Consider the following 24816-nt stretch of genomic DNA (forward strand, 5'->3'; position numbering starts at 1 on the left):
AATAACAATGATCAAAGAAAAACACGATATTACATTAGTTTGAAATATTTTTTTCACAAGTGCTATGTGCAAAATATTTTGATTTTTGTATTTTTATTTAGTTTAATATCATCAAAATTCTAATATAAGTACTATAATTATCTCTCTTAAACATGGACTATAAATATATTAGCTAATTTATGCTAGCATACACAGTAAATTGCAGAGGCAGATTTTGGTTTTAATACACACTTATAACTTTATGCTTACTCATGTTAAGTAAAGTATTGAGTATTGAAATACACACCTGCTGTGCTCTAAGATTGCTGTTTCTCTTACTTGCTTTATACACTACATTATTTTATCCCTGAAACTATCTTAGAATTTAGATATTCCCCAATTTTATAAAAATGTGTATCATTTGCCAGATAATGGCTTGCTGAAAAATAGCAATTTTGGTGTTTTAAACCAGTGTTCTAGTTTCAGAACAATTAACTAGTAGGTTGATTGACCTAGATAGTAATAGATGTAGGGGAAAAGAAAAATAAGGGAAAACATTTCCTGGAGTTAAATGTTGCTAATAAAATCTTGAATGAAAGATTATATTTTCTTATGTCAGCATTTTCTTGTTGTAAGACCTATAGATGTGGCCATTGAATGTTTTTGATTAGCAGACTAAATTGTCATATCTATACTTCAAAAAGACTAACATTAAAATATAATTTTCAGATGGCAGTTCGTTGCCAGATATTTGATTTGGTGAAGTTTGTCACTGCCCATAATTCACTGTACCTGCTTCAAAACTTAATGGCATTTCATATACGATAATCACTCAATATTCCCACTGACAGAGAATAATTGCTATTTTTTGGACACAATGGAAGTGCTTAGGAGTTACTCTTGGCCTTTGTAGGGCTCAGAGGCCATATTCAAACCCAGGAACTGAACTTGGTTTAGCCAAATGCAAGGTAAACACAATGCCCTGCCCATAGTACTGTATCAATACAACTTGTTAATTGCCTCTTGCACATATAAGTGAACAAATTAATGAATGTTTTATATAATGCAAACTAACCATTACGTCAACATGTTACTTAAAACTTGACAAGCTATCCCGAGGGCTAGAGTGGTGGGTGTTAGCCATTTCCCTTCACATACAGTGTATCCTGGTTTGATCCGGGTTTGATTTTACCACATGTTCTCCCCGTAGTCACTGCCTGGAGTAATCCCCAAGTGCATAGCTAAGAGTAAAAGTAAAGTAAAGTAAAGACCCTCCCGTTGATCATCGATTTGCTCGAGCGGGCCCAGTAACGTCTCCATTGGAGACTTTGTTGTTCCTGTGTTTGGCATATCAAATACGTCACGGGTAGCTTGCCAGGCTCTGCCGTGCGGGCGAGATACTCTCGGTAGCTTGCCAGGCTCTCCGAGAGGGGCGGAGGAATCGAACTCGGGTCGGCCATGTTGGCTGCATGCAAGGCAAATGCCCTACTGCTGTGCTATTGCTCCAGCCCAGCTAAGAGTAAATTCTGAAAAATGTGACATGTGATCCAATCACCCCCAAAATATATGAACCAATAAAATAAAATTTAAATATTATGACATTGGAATATCAACAAAGGGTCAGAGATCCCAAGACTTTCTATGTCTCCCTCTGTTAGTGATGCTTAGTATTCTCAAACTAGATGACTCCTGAAATTCCTTGTTACATTATAGTTATGAAACATTTAGAGTATTTTGTATTTTTGAGCATTTGCAAAGTAAAAGTCATACTCAGTAGCAGATAATTGGAATATTGCAGTGTTAATATAGTAGCAATATTTTTTTTCTTTTCCTATTTTGTATTGAATTACTGTGAGATACACAGTTACAAAGATTTTGTTATGGTTAGGTTCAGTCATTCAATGTCCCAACACCCTTCCCTTCAGCAGTGTCCATTTCCCACTACTGTTGTGCTGGGTCCCTCTTGCCACTCCCCACTCCCTCTCCAGGCAGCCTGCCTGTATGACAGGCAAAAATAAATGTTATTTCTTCTCTGCTCTCTCTCTCTCTCTCTCTCTCTCTCTCTCTCTCTCTCTCTCGGCATTATGGTTGTTTAATAGCAATATTTCTTATCTAATTTCACAATGTGCAGTGTGCAGTAGAAGAACAGAGGTCGTTCTCGAGATTCTTTCATTTTTAACAGTCTTGCTTTGAATTTTAAATGTGTTTAAATATATAGGCAGTTGATTCCCAATTAGTATACTGTATTTGACTCTATTCAATAGAAAAAGTAGTTACATGAATATGGACTGAAAATAATATTTGTGGGTATATTCAAAACATGTGTTGTACCTCCAGTACCCAACCACCATCATGCTTCAGACCACAGTCCACACAGTTGGGTCGAGCTTCATGCATGAGTGAAGTCTCACAGAACCCAGGTAATGTGGAACTTTGTGACCTTAGACTCTGGGCTCAAAGGGACCTGGAAGCAGAGGTCCTCTACCTGCTTCCCCCAGTCTCTGGTGACCCAGGGATCAGACCCATAAGCCACCTCCTGCCAGCACCAGATAATCTCCTCATCAGCCACCCTCCAGAACTCACAGCTGCTTCTCCTGAAAGGGAGCATAAAAGAAGGGCCCCATAACCATGCCACCGGACTCCACACCAGGCTGTTTTCACTTGGGGTGCCCCAGAGATCAGGGGTGAGAGCCCTCCCCGCCCCAAGGGACTCAGCCCTGGTAGCCGACCTCCACTACCCAACCACTGCCACACTCCTGGCTGCTTTCAACAGGCTTGGGCTGAGTTTCACATGTAAGTGAACATATTCCTGGACCACATGGCACAATACATCATAAGACACTCCTTACCCATTTTCCATAATTATCACACCATATTTGATGGGGTTCAGACAGTAGGCAACACATCATAAAGGGATATATATATATGAGTTCAACAAGCTATTGAGAGTATCCTGCCCACAGGACAGAGCCTGGAAAGCTACCCGTGGCATATTTAATATGCCCAAAACAGTAACAATAACAGCCTGGCCTCATTTCCCGGACCTTAAAAGAGCTTCCAATACGGCAGCATTGGGAAAAATGAGTAATGAGAGGCTGCTAAAATTGCAAGGCTGGGACGAATGGAGATGTTACTGGCACCCGCTCCCTTAAATCTATGAACAACAAGATGACAGTGATAGAGTGATTCAATGACAAGATAATATTGAAGTATATATTTGGATTGATTGTATGTATTTATTTATATGACTATTCATTCTACAATGTAAAATATTCTACAATTATTCTACAATTATTTAACCATTTTTGACTCTCTTTGGGAGTTTTTATAATTTTAAAAAGTTCATTTATAAAGAGCCAACTAATGTTTTATAGAATGTTCTTGGAATAGGATTTAGGTTGCTTACATGCAAGGCAAGTACTTTACCCGCATACTATCTCTATAAATAAACATTCTTTTTAATATTCACAGACTGAGAATATTCTAAAGAAAATGTTTTATAAAAAAATGTACATTTGTGGGTGAGCAAGATTTGTTTTAATTAGCAGTATTTTTTAGAATGCTGCTTGTGATTCCCAATGGATGTTTAGAAATCACATTTCAGGATTTTCAATCCTGAAATTCCATTAATCTCTATCACTTCAATGTAGTCTGTTGCAACTCTTATTTTAAAATGCAAACTTTCAGTCCCAGATGATTTGTACAACAGTATTTTCAAAAGCAGTTTCTACATTTAAAATTATGCGATGAAAATAAGAAAAGGCATATTATTGTGTATAGTGCAACAAATGCTTGAATTCATTTGCAGATACATTTCAAAGTATCTCTTTAGATGCATAGTTATATAGGTGTAATGGGACTATTTTCATTAATAATCATAATCTTTTAAATGGGACTATCTTCATTAATAATCATAATCTAATCATAATAATCATAATCAATCATTAAATATATTTACTGTAAACCGTTATTTAAAGATTAAAGAAATATTACATACTATTTTTAAAATCATGCTCTTTGTAACAACTGCTAAGACTTAGATAAATCTTTTTTGAAACACCTAGAGAGTTGAATATATTTTAAAATATATTAACAATTCAATTTGGAAAATAATATTTAAATTTTTCACATTAAAATTAACTTAGAAATATAAATTAATCATAAGAAATTATAAAAGTGTTATAAATATTTACTAAACTATGTTTGCTTTTTGGTTTTTAAACAATTTTATTAGTAATCTGTGATAGACGGTATCATTAGTATATCATGAACATAATTGTGAAATGCCACACCCATCAACACAATGAACACACAAGATGGTTTGTCATGAACAGAATTCTACAACCATATTCATAAACACAGATTAGTTTAGATTTCAATTATACTTTGAGTTATACTTAGAATTTCTCTGTTGACTGCTGCTTAACTGAACATGATTAATGACAATATTGAACTGTTTTGAGTACGTAGGCAACAGGGTAAACTTCATTTTGAAAGTACTATACCATTTATCACTTAAGTTTACTTTTAATTATTGCACTTAAGTATATTCCTTGAATGTATGAGTTTGAATCCTGTCAGAGGACATACCTATTTTATGCACACAAAGAGCGGTGGTGGAAAAGTAATTTAGGAGGATAAACTGAGTGGAGCAGGATCAGGTAGGTGGTGTTCTTGGACACTATGCAGTTCTGACAAGTTAAAGTCAGGGAAGATAGGAAGGGAATTGCTCTTGCATTGTGTTCTCAACTGAGCCATTGGATCAGCACACATGTAGGTTGTTCATGACAATCCACTGTGTACAGAAACAGCTGGCAGGCATCTCCTCTCTGTGTGAAGATTGTGGTCGAGCCTGTTTAGTGAGTCTACTGATAACCATGATGAGAAAATCTGCTGGTATCCTAACATAATATTCTCCTTTTGCGATAATTGAGGTTGCCTCATATTGGAAGGAAACAGGAGGAATTTGTTCATTTCCAGATTATGTTTTATGATTCAGTCTTAGACCAAGCCTTTCGATCCAATATAAATAAGATTTATGTTATAGGTAAAATTAATGTATTGTTTTCAAACTTTAAGATGGAAACCCTGTGAATAATAGGAAAAAACTTATAATTGAGTTTAAGATGATATTTTAGTAATGAGTAAAGTAAGGTAGCCATTCTTGTTAAGATCATTAAAATGAGTGACGGAGATACTTTAATTGTGCTTTACATGCTTTTGTTTTAATAAATTTAAGCTATTTAAGTCAACTGTGTCATAGAGTACTATGTATGTAACTAAAAGTATCAGTTAAAATAAAATAATTCTTTGGCAATAATTATTAAATTCAAATGTTCAAAATCATAACATGTCCTGAGAGTTAGGGCGCAATTGTAGGGTATGCAATTTTTGTAGTTAATCATCTTTCATCTATGCATAGGATGTCTTTTTTAGGCAAATGCATTTATTGAGACTCTGGGATTCCACATATCAAAAAACTACTGCAGTGCATTATCCTTACTCATCAGTGTCTTGCTCATTAAACTACATTAGAATGCATGTATAATAGATAACTGTGAAAATAGGGACCCTAGATATAAGACAAAATATAACATAATGGCTGTAGCAACTAAGATGGATAATAGTATGGGAAACATATATTCAAAGAAATAATGTCCTATTCAAAAATTTACATAGTTATCTAACAACAGCCATTTTTGAAATTAGCAGAAAGAAAAATGTACCTGAAATAGAATAAATCTAAATCAGTGACTGGATATAGTTTACTGGCATTATAAAATATATTAAAATAAATCACATACCCAAACAAATAATAAAACATTTTCAAACAAATTTACACTTAACAGACAAGTGACAAACCATGAAATCAATATGTGGACTTAAAAAGTGGACATGTTATGATATCCATTTTATTGTGTATTATAACTATTTTGTATATACATAGATCACTGTATATCACTGTCCTCCCGTTGTTCATCGATTTGCTGGAGCGGGCCAAGTAACGTCTCTATTGTGACAATTGTTACTGTGTTTGGCGTATTGAATACATAATGGGTAACTTGCCAGGCTTTGCCGTGCAGGCAAGATACTCTTGGTAGCTTACTGGGCTTTCCAAGAAGGGCAGAGGGATTGAACCCGGATCAGCCATGTTGGCTGCTTGCAAGGCAAATGCCCTACCCGCTGTGCTATCGCTCCAGCCCTATACATATATATTGTATCTATATTGTATATATACACATAATGTATATATTGAATATATGTTGTATATTATATTGTGTATATATTCCATTACGTATATAACTATTTGTGTGCATATACATGCCCGTGTGTACTAGAAGCAGAAGAAAGGACATGATAGATTCCTCAGAATTTGGAATCTAAAAGGTGCCACAAATCCTCTGCCTATTCTCCCAACTTCTTTCCATATCTCTTTTGTTGTCTTTGTATTCCAAGATACTCTCCATTGTAGTACTTTTCGATTATAGGTGAACAATGCCTCTGAAGTTTGTTGAACGGTAAACCTCTCCTTCTAACCTCCTTCTAGCAATATGTCATTGTCACCTTTAGTGAATTTACTCTGATGCAGATATATAAAGATGATGCCTATTAATATCTTTCCTATATTTCATAGAGAAATGTAATAATATTTCAGTATGACAGAATTATACCTTTGGTTATAGTAGAAGAAAAACGGATTGGAAAACTTTATAATCGTCGCCATCCCTTGGTGATTTTCAATGCTATGGAGTTTTAATGAGCAATAACTTAAGGAGCTAATGCAGGTTGAATATATATCTAACGAACTCAGAGAGTTTTTACTGGGCTAATGGTCTATCATACCTGCTATTTGGTAATTTAAATATGAAACTATTATTACCTACATAAAAAATAGTACTTCAGAAAGCAAACTCTTAAACAGGTCAGAACCCTAATGTTTATCCATTTATTTTACTTAGCAGGGGGTTTAAAACTGAAATGCTACTTTAAAAAGATTTCTGATAGTGAGATGCAAATTGTAACCATTTTATGAAATTGAAGCTCAAGACCCATTATAATAACACTTTGGCTGTAAACAGATTTTGGTATCATAAGTACTTGGAATCAATATGACAAAAACATAGGTTAATTAGAGGTTAGATTACTTTTTAAATGTCTATTTTTAACATGATATCCTCCCAAATAAGTAAAAATTCAAATCTGGTATAGTATTTAGGCTACTGTGATCCCCTACTAGTTTTCATTATTAGACTACAAACTATGCATTAAAAATCTAATGCTTATGAAAACGTATGGAATCTAAGTTTATCTGCTTTCCATTAGTTTCTGCATCTAACTGATAACCTTCAGTGTTAAAACTAGGTTGTTAAATTCAATAAAGCAATTGCAGGGCCTGGGGATATAGTACAGAGGTTAAGGTGCTTGACTTGCCTGTGGCTGACATGGGGTTAATCCCGGGCACTGCATATGATCCTCCAGTTATTGCTAGAGGTGACCCTGAATCTAAGTCAGGAGTAGTCCCTAAATACTACCAGGTGTCACTCTAGAAACAAAGGAGAGGGAAAGAAAGACAGAAGAATGGGGAAATAGTGGAAGGATGTCTATGATATACTGCAATGCAATTGTACCAAGTCCTTAAACTCCTGAATTAGTTGGTCCCTACTGCTCTGAATCATCATCCTCTAATATATAGGGACCAAAAAAGTCATCTCTGTATTGAACATAGAATGGTATTTTATTACCAGCATCTAATCCTTTCTACAATCAGATTATTCACAGCAAAATACATAGTCTTCCAAAAAGCTGTTTTTTTTTTATACTTAGGGATACAGTGGTAGTGTAAGAGAGGAAAAGTAATTTCTTCTGATTCTGACTGCATTTCTGTAAACCCAAGTTTCATTATTAAAATGACTATCTCAAACAACTATCTCAAATTATCTCAAACAACCTCTCATTGTGACCTCTCATTGTCTAGTTCTCATTCTCAGAGAACCCAGCAGGCTACTGAGAGTATCCTGCCCGCATATATACCTGACTGGGAACACCTGTAAAGGTGATTAGAGGCTCCCCCAAAACCCTCCATCTCTCTTGTGAGCCCAACAAGCTACCAAGAGTATCCCGCCTGCACGACTGAGCCTGGCAAGCTACCCTTGGCATACTCGATATGCCAAAAACAGTAACAATGATGGTCCTCATTCCCCTGACCCTGAAAGAGATTCAATATGCCATCAGGCTATACTAGCATGTGACAGGGACAAATGGAGATGTTACTGGTGCCCACCCAACCAAATCGATTAACAATGGCATGGTAGTGATAGTGATAGTGATCTCAAACAAGAGAAGAATTAAATTTTGTTTTTGCATAGAAACCCAAAGATTTGTCCCAACTAATTAAGAACAAACCAATAGTCATTCTACCTATTTTACAAGAAAACAAAATTACAACCATTTTTGCTCAGGAATTAGTTCTGGATCTGCACTCAGGAATTACTCAGGGGACCAGATGGGGTGCCATGGATCGAATGTGGGTTTGCCACATGCAAGGTAAACACTAACTTCTAACCTCTCTCCAGCCCTGGAAACAATAATAGTTTGAATTATTGACAATGCAAATGTATTTTACTTAGAGATAGTAAATTAGTAACACAGTAGCAGGGTTAATTTACAAAGACTTCTTGATTTTAATAACCCTCTCCAGTGATAAAACATCTTTCTACCTTTTAGAACAGGGAAAAGATATTTCATATGGGAGATACACTCTTCTTTACAGCATAAAGGAACGTCAAATTGTACTTCTTGTTTCTGGTGTTTCTTATTTCTTTTTGGAGGGTAAGATTATGGGAGCTTGTATGGTCCATACCAAGTGATGTTCAGGGCCTACTTCCAATTTGTGTTCAGGAATCCTGTCTGGTGGGTCTGAAAAGACCAGCTGGAATTGGTCACCTACAGGATAGCATCTTAACCCCTGTGTTATCTTTCAACCCCTCTTGATGTTTCTTAAGTAATTTTATTTCAAAGGAATAGTGTGCTAAATTTTGTGATGAACCCCAACAATGAAAACTGAACCTCATCAATGAAAACTGCTGGGGGAACTAATACTACACAATCTTATTTATGGACATTGATATATGCCACTTTTTAATAAACTGTAAGTGATAGAATTGTAGCTTTGGTGTCTTTTACAAGGTGGAAAGAGAAAGGCCATACTTGCACCAAAGCAAACTCCTAAAGATAACGTTTTTGTCAGATCATCAGTTGATTTTCAGGGATAATAATTCTGTGCCAAAACAGTAGAAATGAAATTAAACATGGAAAACCAGGAGTCAACTAATTTTAGAGAGATGAAGTAGAGACCTGATGTATAAAAAAAAAAGGTTGACTTCAAGTGACTATAATCCTTTATAAAAAAAAAACTAAGGAACTACACATATAAATATAAATTCATTAAACCAAAACATCACCTAAGCAGCCTGTTATTCTGACATTAAATAAAAGTGTGTGAGAGGGTAACATTATACATCAAAAGCAAATCAATGTGTATTTTAATTGAAAATTTTCACTTCATAGACTGAGTGTTTTTCTAATAGATCATTTGCAAACATCTGGTAGAGCTCATCCTGGAGAAGTTATTGTGTTAGTTGCTGGGTGAGAGATAGATAGGGGTAAAGAGGTTAAATGCCATGCTTTAATTACCTTTATCATTCTTATTTAGAAATTAAAATTGATGACTATTTCAGAAAGATATTGACATCCATTGATTAGCTAAGTTATATTACAAATCCTGAATCCTAAAATTGCCATTCCATTAGTCAGTACACAGAACACAATAAACTTTTCAATTCTATACAATTATATTAGATTAAAATCAAATGCATATTTGACACTGTAAGGCATACTGTTCTAAGTTTGCCTATGGTAATATATGCAATGAAATATTAATAGGAGAAAAACAAAATATAAATATATATGTTTGAGCATCCCAGGAAGTTATAGCATGGAAACATTACCCTGAGGGGTGGTAATATGTCCATATATATATATCACTTATCACTTAATCACTTAATCTATATATATATATTCTGAATGAAGATTAAATGGGTAAGGATCTTCAAAGGAGTGAGGAGGGTAGTTTGTAGGACGTTGAAAAGAGTACTTTATTGACGAAACTTTGGCAGAGATTAAGAAACCCAGTGAGGACATTGATCAATTATGCTTATTAACTTTCTCATAGTCTGCCTTGCCTCACTCACATTCTAGTAGTGATCTTTGTTATTTCTTTTAGTGACAGAGATGCTCTAGATAATTTTTTAAAAATTTGTTTTATTAAATAATATAATTTGAAAAATATATATATAGTTGAATTTTAGCCATTTAATATTTCAGCACCAATCTCATCACCAGTGTCAACTTCCCTCCAACAGCATTCCCATACTCCCTCCCTTTCCTGCCTGTCAACTTGACAGGCACATTACAAGGTTTCAGTGGTTGCAGATTATTTCTGTCTTGTTTTGTCTGTGTTTTGGATATATAGCTGTGCCACTGACCCATATTACCAGTGTAACTCAAGCTCTGTTGCCTCATCATCCACTAGTTCCCATTCTCTTCTTCCCCTCTCAATGTCTTTCCTTCTCTGTCCTTTTCTCTAAACACTAAGGTAGAGGATAGTTAAGGCATGGAACTCTTGCAACTCTTGCTGCATTTCCTCATCCAGTTATTCTATATACTACACATTAGTGGGATTTTCCTGTGTTTCCCGTTCTTTTTCTAACTACACTAAACATCATATGTTCCAATTCCAACCAGGTGCAGCAAATTGCATGATTTCATCATTCTCTTGTTGCTTCATTATATAGGTGCGCGTGTGTGTGTATAATCACTATCACTGTCCTCCCGTTGTTCATCAATTTGCTCGAGCGGGCCCGGTAACGTCTCCATTGAAGAATTTGTTGTTACTGTGTTTGGCATATCAAATACATCACGGGTAGCTTGCCAGGCTCTGCCATGTGGGCGAGATACTCTTGGTAGCTTGCCCGGCTCTCCGAGAGGGGTGAAGGAATCGAACTCGGGTCGGTCATGTTGGCTGCATGCAAGGCAAATGCCCTACTGCTGTGCTATCGCTCCAGCCCGTGTGTATAATATGTATGTATATATATATATATATATATATATTTAATAAGTTAAGGGGAGATAAAAGAAAAATTTTTCTTAGTCTTCTGTTTCTTAAAAGTAATACATCTAACAACTAACAAGGAAGATAGCTCAGAAGGTGAGTTTAGGGGATAGAGCAAAAGGTTACGTGGACTCAATCTGTTGTAACCCATGACTCCCCAAAAGCCTTGAGTGACACTGGAGCACTAAGGTGGGATTAGCTCCTGAGTACTTCAGAGTTTGACACCCAAATCAGACAACCATACCCACATCAGGCTAAAATAATAAAATAAAATAAAATAACATACAAATAAAATAATATGCTCAAGAGACTTTTTTGGCTTGACAAAATTTGTTAACGACAACATAGTAGTTCATTATTTAAAATGAATTATTGTTGGGAAAGAAGCGATGGTACTATGGGTAGGGCTCTTGCTTACTTACTGCTGACACAGGTTTAATCCCTGAAATCATATGTGGTTCCCCAAGCACCACTAGGAGTGATCCCTGAGTGCAGAATCAGGAGTAAATCCTGAACACTGCTGGGTGTGGTTCCCACACAAAAGAACAATATTTTTTTTTAAAATAGCTCTTATGACAAAATTTCTTTCCTCCAATTCTTTTGTTCAGATTTCTATTATTGAAGTTGTTACAGCTTCCACCATCTCCAGCCATTCTCAACTCCTGAAGCCTTAGCCTAGAAAGCTGCTTCCTATTATTTCTAATGAAGAAGTTACTGTTCTGAAGCCCTCAGTTTACCATCTTCCCTAGGACACCAGAAAATAGATCAAAACCACTGCTTCAAGCTTTCCAGTCATGTACATCTGGGTACCGTGCATCTCTTATGCCAGTTTCCTTACAACTGGCTGAACTCCTTGTGAATGTTGACCTGAATGGCTTGTATTAGCAATATCCCTTATATACACTGGCAAACAATACTCTAGTGACTTCTTGGCTTTATAAATGCTTTTTTTTTTAACAGACTTTATCAGTGATTTTTGACTCTTTGGTGAAATTCATCAGACATAACATTTTACAGCAGAATAAACTTAATGTTGTTTGTTGTCCCTAGTTCTGAAATGGTGAATCCGTTTATCTGGGTTAACAGGAATAGAAACTCTACTTTGCCAGGCTATTGCAGCTATGTTTTTAAACAGTGGCCGTAATATTATCATTCTAAAACATGTGTGCAGAAACTGACTGTGTAAAATCCTGCATCAGGAAATCAGATTTGGACATGGATTCAAGTTATTTTTTGTAGTCTTAACACTGAAATGCATTGATTCATATCAAAGTCTATTACTGTGTCTCTGGCTACCCGAATGACCTTGGATAAGTAACTTTATCTTAGCAGATGAGGTTTCTCCATCTATAATATGAGGGATTGGGAGAGATCATCCCTGAGGTCTTTTTTCAGTTCTTAAATTCTGTGTCTCTTAGTTCCTCTCTAAGGAATTTTAACACTGAAAACTGCTGCCATTTCACATCCTACTCTCTTTGCAAACGAGAGATTTTCAATTCCCAGTGATGAAATAAATCTGCATACACAATTGTATTTTATTACACTACGATAAAAATTGTGAAAAAATATATTGATATGTATATATAATTTTTCAAACTCTACTAACATAACCATATTTAGTTGAATTATGTATAGAAGTCAGAAAAAGTATATTTTCCCATAATTCTTTTCCCCAACTGTCTGATTCCAATTTTAAAGTAGCATATTATTAAGAAAATACAGCAGCTTTTCTCTATTTTTGAAGCCCTCTGTTCATAATTGTCAGCATCTCAGCACATATACTATCATCCACTTCAGTTGATATTTGTGAAGTCATTGGGTTTATGCAATTTCAATCACTAATGTGACATTGCAGAACTGACCCATGGGGAAAAAACATAATGCCTTGAGCAATCTTACAGCTTCTCACAAAAGGCAGATCCAAAGTAAAGTAGTTGGAAGCTGGGACAATAGTTCAGCGGGTAGGGAGTTTTTCTTGCATGCAGCCGGATTGGATTTGATCCTGAGCATCCTGTATGATCCACGAACACCACGGGGAGTGATTCCTGAGCACAGAGCCAGGAGTAACCCCTGAGCATCACCGGGCATGACCCGAAAAGAAAACAAAAAAGTGAGTTGGTTGTAATTTAATACTAAATTTAAAACTATTTTGGAAAACACCTTTCTGAACTTTGCCCTGACATATCTGGTCATTATTTTGTTCATATACATATTATGAGATATTATGCAAATTATTCTCTGTGACTTATCTTTTTACTGTCACATACTACAAGTGAGGAAAGATACATTTCATGTATTATGATTTATGTGTGTTAAGACATTCATTTGGTTTTGGCTTTGTGCCATACCCAGTGATGCTCAGGGATTACTCATGACTCTTACAGGCTAACTCATGGCAGGCTTTGGGAAACTCTATGAGGTACCAAGGATTGAACTAGTGTTGGTCATGTCTCTAGCAAGCACTTTAACCCTTGTCACCCAGTCTTAAGATACCCTTTCATTTTTTTGTGTGTGTCTGTTTTTGTTTTTGAGAGACATTCATCACATTCAGTGTTAACTAAGGCTTGCTTCTGATTCTCTCTTCAGTAATCATTCCTGGTGAGACCAGGGGAAACGTCCATATAAGGTGTTGTAGATTGAACCCAGGTCAGCCACAGATAAGGAAAATAGTCCACTCAGTATTTTTCTCCAACCCAATATATACTTTCTTATAATAAGGCTCTATTTGCTCCTTGCCTCTAGAAATATAATGCAAAAAATGTAATCATGGATTTAATCCAGTAGTCTAGTTAACTATTTTATTTGGCTTGATTACTAAAATGTACCTTTTGTCACATCTTCTGTATAACCATAGCATTCGCAAATAACAAGGTATTTTTTCCTTTAAATTATTCTTATGTAATTTTCTTTATTAAATATAATAGCTTGTTTAGAATTGAACTTAAAGTGACTAGGCCATTTTTACATTGAATTCTACAAGTCAATTAACTATAATTTTCCCTTCAAAACAATGTCTATTCTTTGCTTGTGTACATGATTTCAATGATTAAATAATATAATTTTGCTTTATTATGTGATTTAGTATTGCCATTTAAGTTTGATTCCATATTTTACTAATTTTTTTCTACTTCATTGTTGAGGGCTAATATGATGATTATATGTTTATAATGGTAGATATTCATTTCTGCCTTATTTTGTTAAAGCATAACATATAAATATTATTATGTTAATATAGGCATAGGTAAAGGTAAAGGTAAAGGCCCTCCCGTTGATTGTCGATTTGCTCGAGCGGGCCCAGTAACGTCTCCATTGGAGACTTTTTTGTTACTGTGTCTGGCATATCGAATACTCTCGGTAGCTTGCTGGGCTCTCCGAGAGGGGCGGAGGAATCGAACTCGGGTCAGCCATGTTGGCCGCTTGTAAGGCGAACGCCCTACCTGCTGTGCTATCGCTCCAGCCCTAATATAGGGCAGCAATAGGCCCTAATATATCCACAGCAGGTCTCCAAGGTGAACAGTCTCTGGCATGTTGGAACAATATAGGCATATTTTGACATAATTTTTGATAAAACTTAAAATTTTTAATAAACCTCTAGCTTTAACAATAATGCCTGTTTGCATGTAATATACTATAGTTTAAGGGCCACAGACAGCTCTGCTCAGGGCTTATTCATATCTCTAGTTCAGTGCTCAAGGGTCACTGATTGGGACTCAGGTGTCCATATGTGGTGCTAGAGATCTTTGGCTATATACAAAGAAAATACCTTAAACTTTGTCCTATATTTCTGACCTCCCAATAATATACATTATGTCTAAGCTTAATATAAAAACACTTTATAATCTTCTTATTAACTACATCACATATTTTTGTTCATATTTTTAACGTGTGTTTAATCTCTATCCTTTAATATGTCTCCTGATAACTTGATTTTTATTTTAATGTAGTTCACTATCTTTGTCATTGAATAGTTTTCTCTCATATTAATTTTTATTACATCAAGAGTTTGGATTTATTTTTTTTGATATTGTTTTGTTTGGGGGGCCACACCCAACAATGATCTAGGGTTACTCCTGGTTCTGTATTCAGAAATCCCTCCTGATGGTGCTTGGGGTATCATATATGATGCTAAGTATCTAAGCCAAGTCAGCTGTGTCCATGCAAGCTTTTTCCATCCTGCATTCTGGCCTTATAGAGTTACTTTTATATTCTAAACTTTGCATATTGATGTTTCATGTAAAATATGTCATTGCAAATATTTTCTTGATATAATTTTAATTAAAATAATTTAAAAACTATATCAAATATAATAATTAAAAATAATTAAAAATAATGTCAAATTAAAAATAAATAAAATTATATCAAATTTTGTAGTTTATGTATGTGACTTATTTGTCATCTCATAAGTTTTGAAATGCCCACCAGATTTACCAATGTGAAATGTCACATAATTGAAATTTCTTTCCAAGTAATAAAAATGATAAAATAACATATTAGTACTGTTTATAATTAAGAATTTGTTTTTTAAATATCTCTTTAAAAATTATTTACAATATATTATTGTGTAAAAATAACATTTAATACTTGTAAAGATTACATTGCATTTGTTAAGATATGCTGATGTTTACTTTTAATTATCCTAAAATGTCTTTATTTTCCTTTGTCTGCAATATCACATAATATTATATGTTCTCCACATACTTATATCTTTTTTGTCCTTTTTGTGCTAAATAAATTATATGCATTTTATTATTATTTCTTATTGGTGGCATCACCACAATTAAAACATTTTTAGGACAGATTCTACTATGCCAGTTGTCTTAAAGCAATAATCTTTTTTACTTTCTTAAGTGCACTTTTGAAAGAATATGTTATGTATTCTTTCATCAATAGGTAATCTGAATTTTCTCTAATCTTCACAATTTTTTAGTTAATACATTTTTATTTGGTTGGTTCAATCAGTGTGTCAAAAGATGAAATTCTTTATGCCTTCTTTAGCTTTACCTAAGTTTCTGGGATCTATCAATTGATGTATTTTATCAGTTATGAAAATTTATGAGTCATTTATCCTTAATCATAATGCTTCAAATCAATTATCTATTTCTGAAAATTCAATTAGACTTACTTCACCATCACTCAAGGCTTAATTGTTATTATATGCTATAATTTTTCATTCATTTTAGTTATAGTTATTATAATTCCTATGGATTTATTTTTTAGTTAGGAAATTCTTCTAACACTCATCTGCCATCTGGCTTTACATTTCAAGAACATTATTATTTATTGATCTCTCAGATTGTGTTCAGTTAATCCAGGGTCCCTTCCCAATGATTTTAAGCCAACCTGGTGGTGGATCAGTGATAGGAATAGAAATATGATACTACTTGTTTGCATTATGAGAACCTCCAGAGTTGCTCCTGATAATGCTCAGGGGTCCAACAGGGTTCTACTTAGTCATATGTGGAGGAAACATATGATGTTAAGGAGTGCACTGGGGTAAACTTAATGAAAGGCTTATGCCTTAACCCCATACAATCTTTCTGTTGCCATAATAGCAACATTAAATGTTTTTATATCTAGAAAGTTAGGTACTTATTTTTATAGTTAATTGGATTTTGTTTATTTTTATTCCCTTGCTTATAATATCCATTCATATAAACCTTTACACATTTTTCTCAGATAATTCTATTACCTGAAATCTTGACATATCTGATTAATGTCTTTTTTGCTTTGGTTGACTCTTTTTTTTAGAGCAATTTGCTTTGTTGTGAGTTTATTTAAATTGTTTACTTACACTATCATATTACTTAAAAGTACTCTGCGGGAACTTTTTTGTGACTTAAGCTGAAAAATTTTAGTTCATTATCTATGTTTAGCATAAAATATGTTAATGCTGCCCTTAAATCAGGGGAATAATTGGTCTATTTATGAAGTCATCTGTGCTCTTCTTTTATATTGACTACTCATTTCAGAAGACCCTTAAAACAAGATTCCACTTCTGTATTCTGTAAGATATACACATATCAAGAAATCTACCATATTTGATTAATCTTTGATCTGAGAATACTCTGTGCAGTGTTATCATATCTACCTGTTTATCATCTGGTAGGATGATTCTTCTTTGGGAGGAGGGAATGATGGTGGTTGGTCACACCCAACAATGAGTAGGGTATACTCCTGACTCTGCCTAAGGGATCACAAATGACATACTAAGCCAAAGGAATCTGAATAAGAGGTGTGCAAAGCAAGCTTCCTACCAGCTGTACTACCTACCAATTCACCCTGAGGGTTCTTCTTCGTCTTTCTTTCTTTCTTCTTCTTCTTCTTTTTTTTTTTTTTTTTTTTTTTTTTTTTTTTAGTATATAATGCTGTTTGGGATAGAAAGGTAGAACACAGGCTAAAGTGTTTGTCTTGCATTAACTTGATCCCTTGTATCACATATTCCCCCAGTATTACACATAACCTAGTTACAACCTGTTTTTGTTTGTTTGTTTTAAATTTAAAAATTGCATATATTGCACAATAGGAAAAAAGTTACCATTTTCTAAATAAAATTAGCTCTTATATAATATGAAATATTATCCTATTTTTACTTTTTCTTAAAAATTTTGTATGGATACTTTTATTTAGAAGAGTAAATGCATAGTTATTAAATAATTACATTAAGTAAAAAATCTTAGGTAAAATTTATAAATATCTTAAAATAGAGATGAAATAAACAAATTATTAATAAAATGTATAGCAATAATGATAATAACATAAAACTACAGTGTTAGTAAAGTTTTATATATATATATACAAATATAGGAGCAATAGCACAGCGGGTAGGGCGTTCGCCTTACAAGTGGCCAACATGGCCGACCCGAGTTCGATTCCTCCACCCCTCTCAGGCAAGCTCCCCGTGACGTATTCGATATGCCAGACACAGTAACAACAAAGTCTCCAATGGAGACGTTACTGGGCCTGCTCGAGCAAATCAATGATCAACGGGAGGGCCTTTACCTTTATATATATGTAGATGCTCTTGAAACTGTCACTGTCATTGTCACTGTCCTCCCGTTGTTCATTGATTAGCTTGAGCAGGCCCAGTAATATTGTGAGACTTGTTATTGTGTTTGGCATATTGAATACGTCACAGGTAGCTTGCCAGGCTTTGCTGTGCGGGCGAGATACTCTCAGTAGCTTGCCGGGCTCCCTAAGAGTGGCTGAGGAATCGAACTCGGGTTGGCCCGGTTGGCCGCATGCAAGGCAAACACTCTATACACTGTGCTATCATTCCAGGCCTTGAAACAGAACAAATATTTATGGATTTGTTATTTTTTGTTGTACAGGCCTTATCATTGAAAAAGAGAATTCCCTTCAAGAAGATGGCCAAAGAAAGTAAAAATTTATGATTGACATATGAGCCATATTAATATTCAAGTTTGTCATGCATCAAATATCGGTATCAAGCTTTACCTGAATTTACATCAATTTTGAGATTGTAGTTAATGCTATGTAACAACCAATACTTAGAATACAATTTAAAATTTCTTTCTTTCTTATGAAATATACTTACACAAGCATTAATGGCTTTGCTAAGAAATCTTTTATGTATGAGTCTGAGTATATATTATAGGTCTGATGGAAAATGTAAAATTGAGGGCTTACATGGATTTAGGAAGGAGACTCAATGTTCAGAGGTGCAAAGTCATCACTCTGCTTCTCATGTTAATAAGAGAAGATCTCTGGTTATATTATAGTGCTTTATAATTGCAAGGTAATGAACAGTGTATTCTTTTATTTCTTAAAATATCCTCTTTTCTCAAACTAAGCTATATTAATGTCCTTAGTGCTTAAAACCTTGCCATAGTTTTCTTAAAAGCAAAATGGTTTTATTTAGGAAGTTGATGACCTGATATAAAAAGACCTGTTAAATAAGATTGTTAGTTTTACCGTAGTTAAAATGTACTCAAAATGAAATTCAATGTCATCTTTCTGGTTACAATTCAATTCAAAGAAATTGTGAGAACAGAATTTCTCTTTACTTGTAATTACATAGATTCTAGGGCTGGAGCGATAGCACAGCAGGTAGGGCTTTTGCCTTGCACGCAGCCAACATGGCTGACGCGAGTTCGATTCCTCCGCCCCTCTCGGAGAACCCGGCAAGCTACTGAGAGTATCTCGCCCTCATGGCAAAGCCTGGCAAGATACCCGTGATGTATTCGATATGCCAAACACAGTAACAACAACAGTAACGTCTCATGATAGAGACGTTACTGGGCCCGCTTGATGAAATCGATGAACAATGGGAGGACCGTGATTCGTGATCTGTGAGATGGTTTCTAGTCTGTTTTTTCCCCTATTGCCAGTTTTAACTTTTGTCTAATATCATGATTTTCTTCTTAGATTCTTAATAATTTCTATAGTTTACAGAAAAAAATAATAAATGCTCTAGATTATACAGTGATACAGCAAATCATTTCAGATTATGTTTGGTTTACATGACTGTCCATCATGTACCCTGTGCCTAATTATTGCTCTTCAAAAGGAGTAAGTTAAAATCCCATTTATTTTGAAATCAAAATATTTTGCATTGAATGTTCTTTCTTTAAAAAATATGTGTTTAAGTTTACATACATACATGTATAGATGTGTGTTTGCTTGTATTTAAAAAAATCTCAAATTCATATGAATACAAAAAAACTCCAGAGAAATAGATAAGTGATATGAACTAAAGTAGTCCAAAATTTTGAAGGAAGCATTTTATTTTATTTTATTTTATTTATGTAGGAGCACTGCTATTTATTCAGCCACTGATTAGCTGATTTAATTGGACATAAACTCCAACTTACTCTTTTTCCCCTTTTTTTATAATTTTATTTATTGAATCACAGTGAGAGCAGTTACAAAGTTTTGGGTTTAAGTCTCAGCCACACAATGAAACACCTGTACCTTCACCAGTGCCCACTCTCCACCACAAAAAAAAAAACCCAGTATGCCCAATCCCACACCCTCCCCCTACCTGTGGGGCAGATGATTTCCACATTACTCTCTCTCTCTCTACTTTGATTACATTCAATATTTTGACACCAGACCCACCATTATTATTTGGGCTTTAACCCCAACACTCAGATCTGCTGAAAAGTTAACAGTACACAGTTTGCTTTCTATTGCTGGTTAAGAATAACATATGATGTCTCGTGGCTGCAGTAGTGGCCACGTGATTTTGAAATTCCAGAATTTTAAGAATTAAATCTAGAGGGATTTCTGCCCAAACCTGCTGGGTTCTGAGATTTGTTCCTGAGTCTCTTGGATCATGGCCATTAAGCAGTTTTATCAGGAGCCAGAAGGGCCGTTAGTAGGCGACAACTCAGGGTCTTGTTGGGATGAGGAGGAAAGGGCCGGCTCCACCCCATCCCATGAGGCTCCATGTGTCTCATCACTGTGGGCCCAAACCTGACTGTACAGTGGCCTCTGGAGGATGGCAGCCACCGGGCCTCCAGAAGAAACAGGCCAAGGCAAAAAGCCTATTCCCAACTGGAGTGGCCCTGTGCTGGTAACTTACTGCAGGGACTAGATGCATTTCTGCCAAAAGCCACTGGGTTTCGAGATTTGTTTCTGAGTCTCTGGGATCATGGCCGTTAAGTAGCTTGATCAGGAGCCAGAGAGTCCGTTCGTGGGTGGCGACTCGGGGTCTCATTAGGATGAGGAGGAAAGGGTTGGCTCCACCCCCATCCCGTGAGGCCCCATGTGTCTCATCACTGTGGACCCAAACCTGACTATTGAGTGGCCCCTGGCAGATGGCAGCCACCAGGCCTCCAGGGGGAACAGGCCAAGGCACGAAACCTATTCCCACCTGGGAAGGCCCAGCTCCTATAACTTAATGCAGGGACTGGACACATTTCTGCCAAAAGCCATTGGGTTTTGAGATTTGTTTCTGAGTCTCTGGGATCATGGCCATTAGGCAGTTCGATCAGGAACTAGAGAGGCCATGCATCCAATTATATAGCTGAGCTGGAGGTGGTTTGTGGGTGTGTTTCCTACATACCTAACTTTTGGCCATTTACTTTCTTGGTAAACTTTGCCCCAAGTTTTTGGGGTCTGTCCAAAAGCACAGCAGCAATTTTGGGGTATCTGTTAGTCTGAAGGTGCCTTAGGCTGCTGATGCACTCGCCTCACAGGTACAGATTGACCTGCTGGTGGCACCATACCCCCATGAAGCAAGCATTTTAAACTGATTGTTAAATATAAGGCTATTTTATTTTAAATTAAATTACAATTGAAGGAAAACCTTTAAAGTACTTAAACTAATTTTTTATACAAATGAAATTGTGCCAAAATTTGTGAAGAATGAACAAAATATCTCCATCCATTTCCTGAGCACAGTCCTACTTGTTCTTAGAAATTAACGTCAAATATATAAAAAAAATATTTTCTAACACATCATTTGAATTGTTTTCCTGTCACTCCTCTTTTGAGATATAATAGAACATTTTTTATATTTTTCAAATTATGTGTAATGCAATTGTCTAATTGCTTCACATTTATCTTCATGTTTGCCAGTGGATTGTAGTCTTATACATCATAAAAATGTATCAACTCTACCTTTAAATTATTTCAACTTATTATGTCTTCAATTTCTCCATTGCTCATAGGTTTCAGTAATACTTAGGTTTCAGTAATACTTTCTATTGATACTTAAAACTTAATTTAATTCACTTGATCACTTGATAACTTGACATCCCTTTACTCATCGATTTGCTCGAGTGGCCACCAGTAACATCTCCATTTGTTCCTTTCACGTGCCAGTGTAGCCCAATGGCGTCTGCTTGCTCCAGAAATGTAAAGAGCCTCAAACTGTTTGTTCAGTGTCTTGGTGAAGAAGTCAGACCATCTTGTAGGTGGGTGGCCATGTGATCTTTTGACGTCCCATGGAATCCAGTTGGTAATGGCTCTAGTCCAGTGGTTGTCTCCAAATTGTCCAGCCCATGTCCAGCCCATCTGATTTTCAACACCTTGGCAAACAAGACAGCATTGGATCTTCGAATTCTTTCTCTCATTTGAGTGAAGCATGACGCTCCAAGCATAGCTCTTTCAATTCCTCTTTGGGAGATCCGAATAGTGTTCTCACCCTGTTTTTCATAGGGCGCAGGTTTCTGAGGCGTATATTAATGCAGGAAGAATAGTGGAGTCGAAGAGATATGCCCAGAGCTGGAGGTTCTTCGTCCTCTTATCTATTTCTTCAATACTCTTGAAGGTGTTTCATGCTGCTATCTTCCTCCTGTGCAACTCAGGTGCCAGGTCATTCGTCATGTTGAGTTCTCGACCAAGGTGCACATAACTGTTGCATACTGAGATGTTCATTCCATTGAGAGTGAATCGAACATCAGGAATGTGTCCGTTTCTCATAAACATTGTCTTTGTGAGATTCAGCTGTAGTCTGACCTTTCCAAAATCATGGTTGAAGTCGGCCAGCATTTGTGCCTCCTGGCTAATATTTGGTGTTATTAGAACGATGTCATCAGCAAAGTGAAGTGGAGTAGTCACTGATCGTCTATCTTCCCTCCCATTCCTTTCCATTCCAGTCATTGCATGACATTTTCAAGGGTGGCACTGAAGAGTTTCCGTGAATTGGTATCACCCTTCCAAACCCTTCTCTTTACATTGATGATCACTTCCTTGTAGAATGGTGACATTCTGGTGGTGAATCCATAATACAGCTTATGGAGGATCCTGGTTTGTTGAGTTAGAAAGCCCTGTTTAGCTATGGCTTCGACAACCATTTCAGTTTCAACAGAATCAAAGGCCTTCTTTAAATCAATGAATGTTAAACAGAGTGGCATCTTGAACTCCCAAGAAACATCAATGTGCTTGGTTACCTTGTGGATATGATTGTGCTGAATCTCTTTTGGGACTCGGTTTGTTCGCATGGTTATCCTTCATCTAGTGTTCTGCCAATCCTATTCAGGATGACTCAAGTGAACAGCTTATAAATGACAGACAACAGGCAGATCAAGCGATAGTTGCCAATGTCTTGGATGTCTACCTTCTTGTACAGTAGAACAGTTCTGCTGGTTTTCTGTTGGGATGGAACCTTGCATTCAGACAAATATGTGAAGAGCCGAGCCAGTGTATTGATGAGAACTACTGGCAAGTTCTTCCGGTGTTCGGATCTGATCTTTTCTAGGCCAGGTGCTGTTCGCTTCTTTACCAAGGAAATGGTGTGTTGGATTTCATAAGGGAGAACATTGGGAATGACATATCCATCCTGCAGAATTTGGTAAGTATACAGGAGAACATGAGTATCAAAGAGATCTGAGTAGAAATAATGAATAAGCATCTCCATTGCCCTTCTGGAAGATGTGATAGATCCATCAGGATGTCGGAGGGCAGTCATCTTGGTCTTGTAGTTGGGAAGGACAGGCGGGCATTGCGAATGCTTTTCCCGGCTTCTGCCGCATCTTCCAGCACTGGTGCTCTTCTCTCTTTGAGATCTTCCTTTATCGCTTCTCTGCACCACTTTGCGAAGTTGGACATTTGATGGTGGTTGCCTGAGGCTCATACCCATCCATGTTGGTGAATGAGCTTGAGAGTTTTTGAAAACAGGCATCTTTTTGTGGCTTTCTCTCAGTGTTTCTTGTACAATCATGGAGGTGCTGAACCAGTCGATGGTATTCTTCATCAATGTTGTCAATTTTATTTTCATTACATGTAACAATATTAGCTTTTCAGAATTAAAAAATTGTATGTTTGTTTCTTCATGACATTTAAAGCTAAATTAATTTTAGTGTATTTATCTGTTTAGTTATGGATTATAGAGACATGGAGTGAAAAGCAGCATTGTTAGTAGTTCTTACATGTGGTTAAACTTACCTCCCAAGAAACTGAAATTAATGGTTTTCTTTTCAATGATAGTTGCATTTATTAAGGAAAGTCTTTTTGGTCAAGAGGCAAAACATATAAAGAAACTGAACAGAAACTGAATCTTACAAAATATAAAATTTGATAAATAAGTTTCATTATGTTTAAATTAGGATTAAGTTTATATCAATAATTTTAAAATATGTCTATTCTACTTTTAAAATGCTATGAGTTTAAATATGTTGAATACCTTTGTCTTTGGCTGGAACAATAGCACCTTTGCCTTGCACACAGACAACATGGCCAACCCGGATTTGATTCCTCCGCCCCTCTTGGAGAGTCTGGCAAGCTACCTAGAGTATCTCACCCGTACAGCAAAGTCTGGCATGTTACCCGTGACGTATTCAATATGCCAAACACATTAACAAGTCTCACAATGTTATTGGGCTCGCTCGAGCAAATCGATGAACAATGTGAGGACAGTGACAGTGACCTTTATCTTACACGTGGTCAAATTGGTCTAAATTGCATTGACAGAATTTTAAACACTTACCAAATTAACCACTTATCCCTTCTGTTGACTCATCATGTTGATTGGCATATATTTTGTAGTGTTGTTAATTTTCTCAAGTGTCTGATATTTGACCATCATTACTGAGATTTCTGCTACATAATTCAGAAAGCATTCCACTCAGAAGTTACTATGTGGCTTCAAATGAGATAAACCTTCACAGTCAACAAGTCAACTTGCTTGCCAGAGAATTGTCCAACAATAGTGATGTTTAGCATAGATGTATTTTGTGTTTCAGAAAATCTTTCTTGATGAC

At 35.9% G+C, this 24816-nt stretch overlaps 1 protein-coding gene across 1 annotated transcript in view; it reads left to right on the forward strand.

The window, feature by feature from the left end:
* The window catches only part of LRP1B (LDL receptor related protein 1B), a 1985988-nt gene that overhangs the window by 218677 nt on the left and 1742495 nt on the right, over positions 1 to 24816 (forward strand). The window lies entirely within an intron of this gene.

The sequence above is a fragment of the Sorex fumeus genome, unplaced genomic scaffold (assembly GCF_029834395.1).
Source record: "Sorex fumeus unplaced genomic scaffold, SorFum_2.1 ptg000035l, whole genome shotgun sequence".
NCBI classification, from domain to species: Eukaryota; Metazoa; Chordata; class Mammalia; order Eulipotyphla; family Soricidae; genus Sorex; species Sorex fumeus.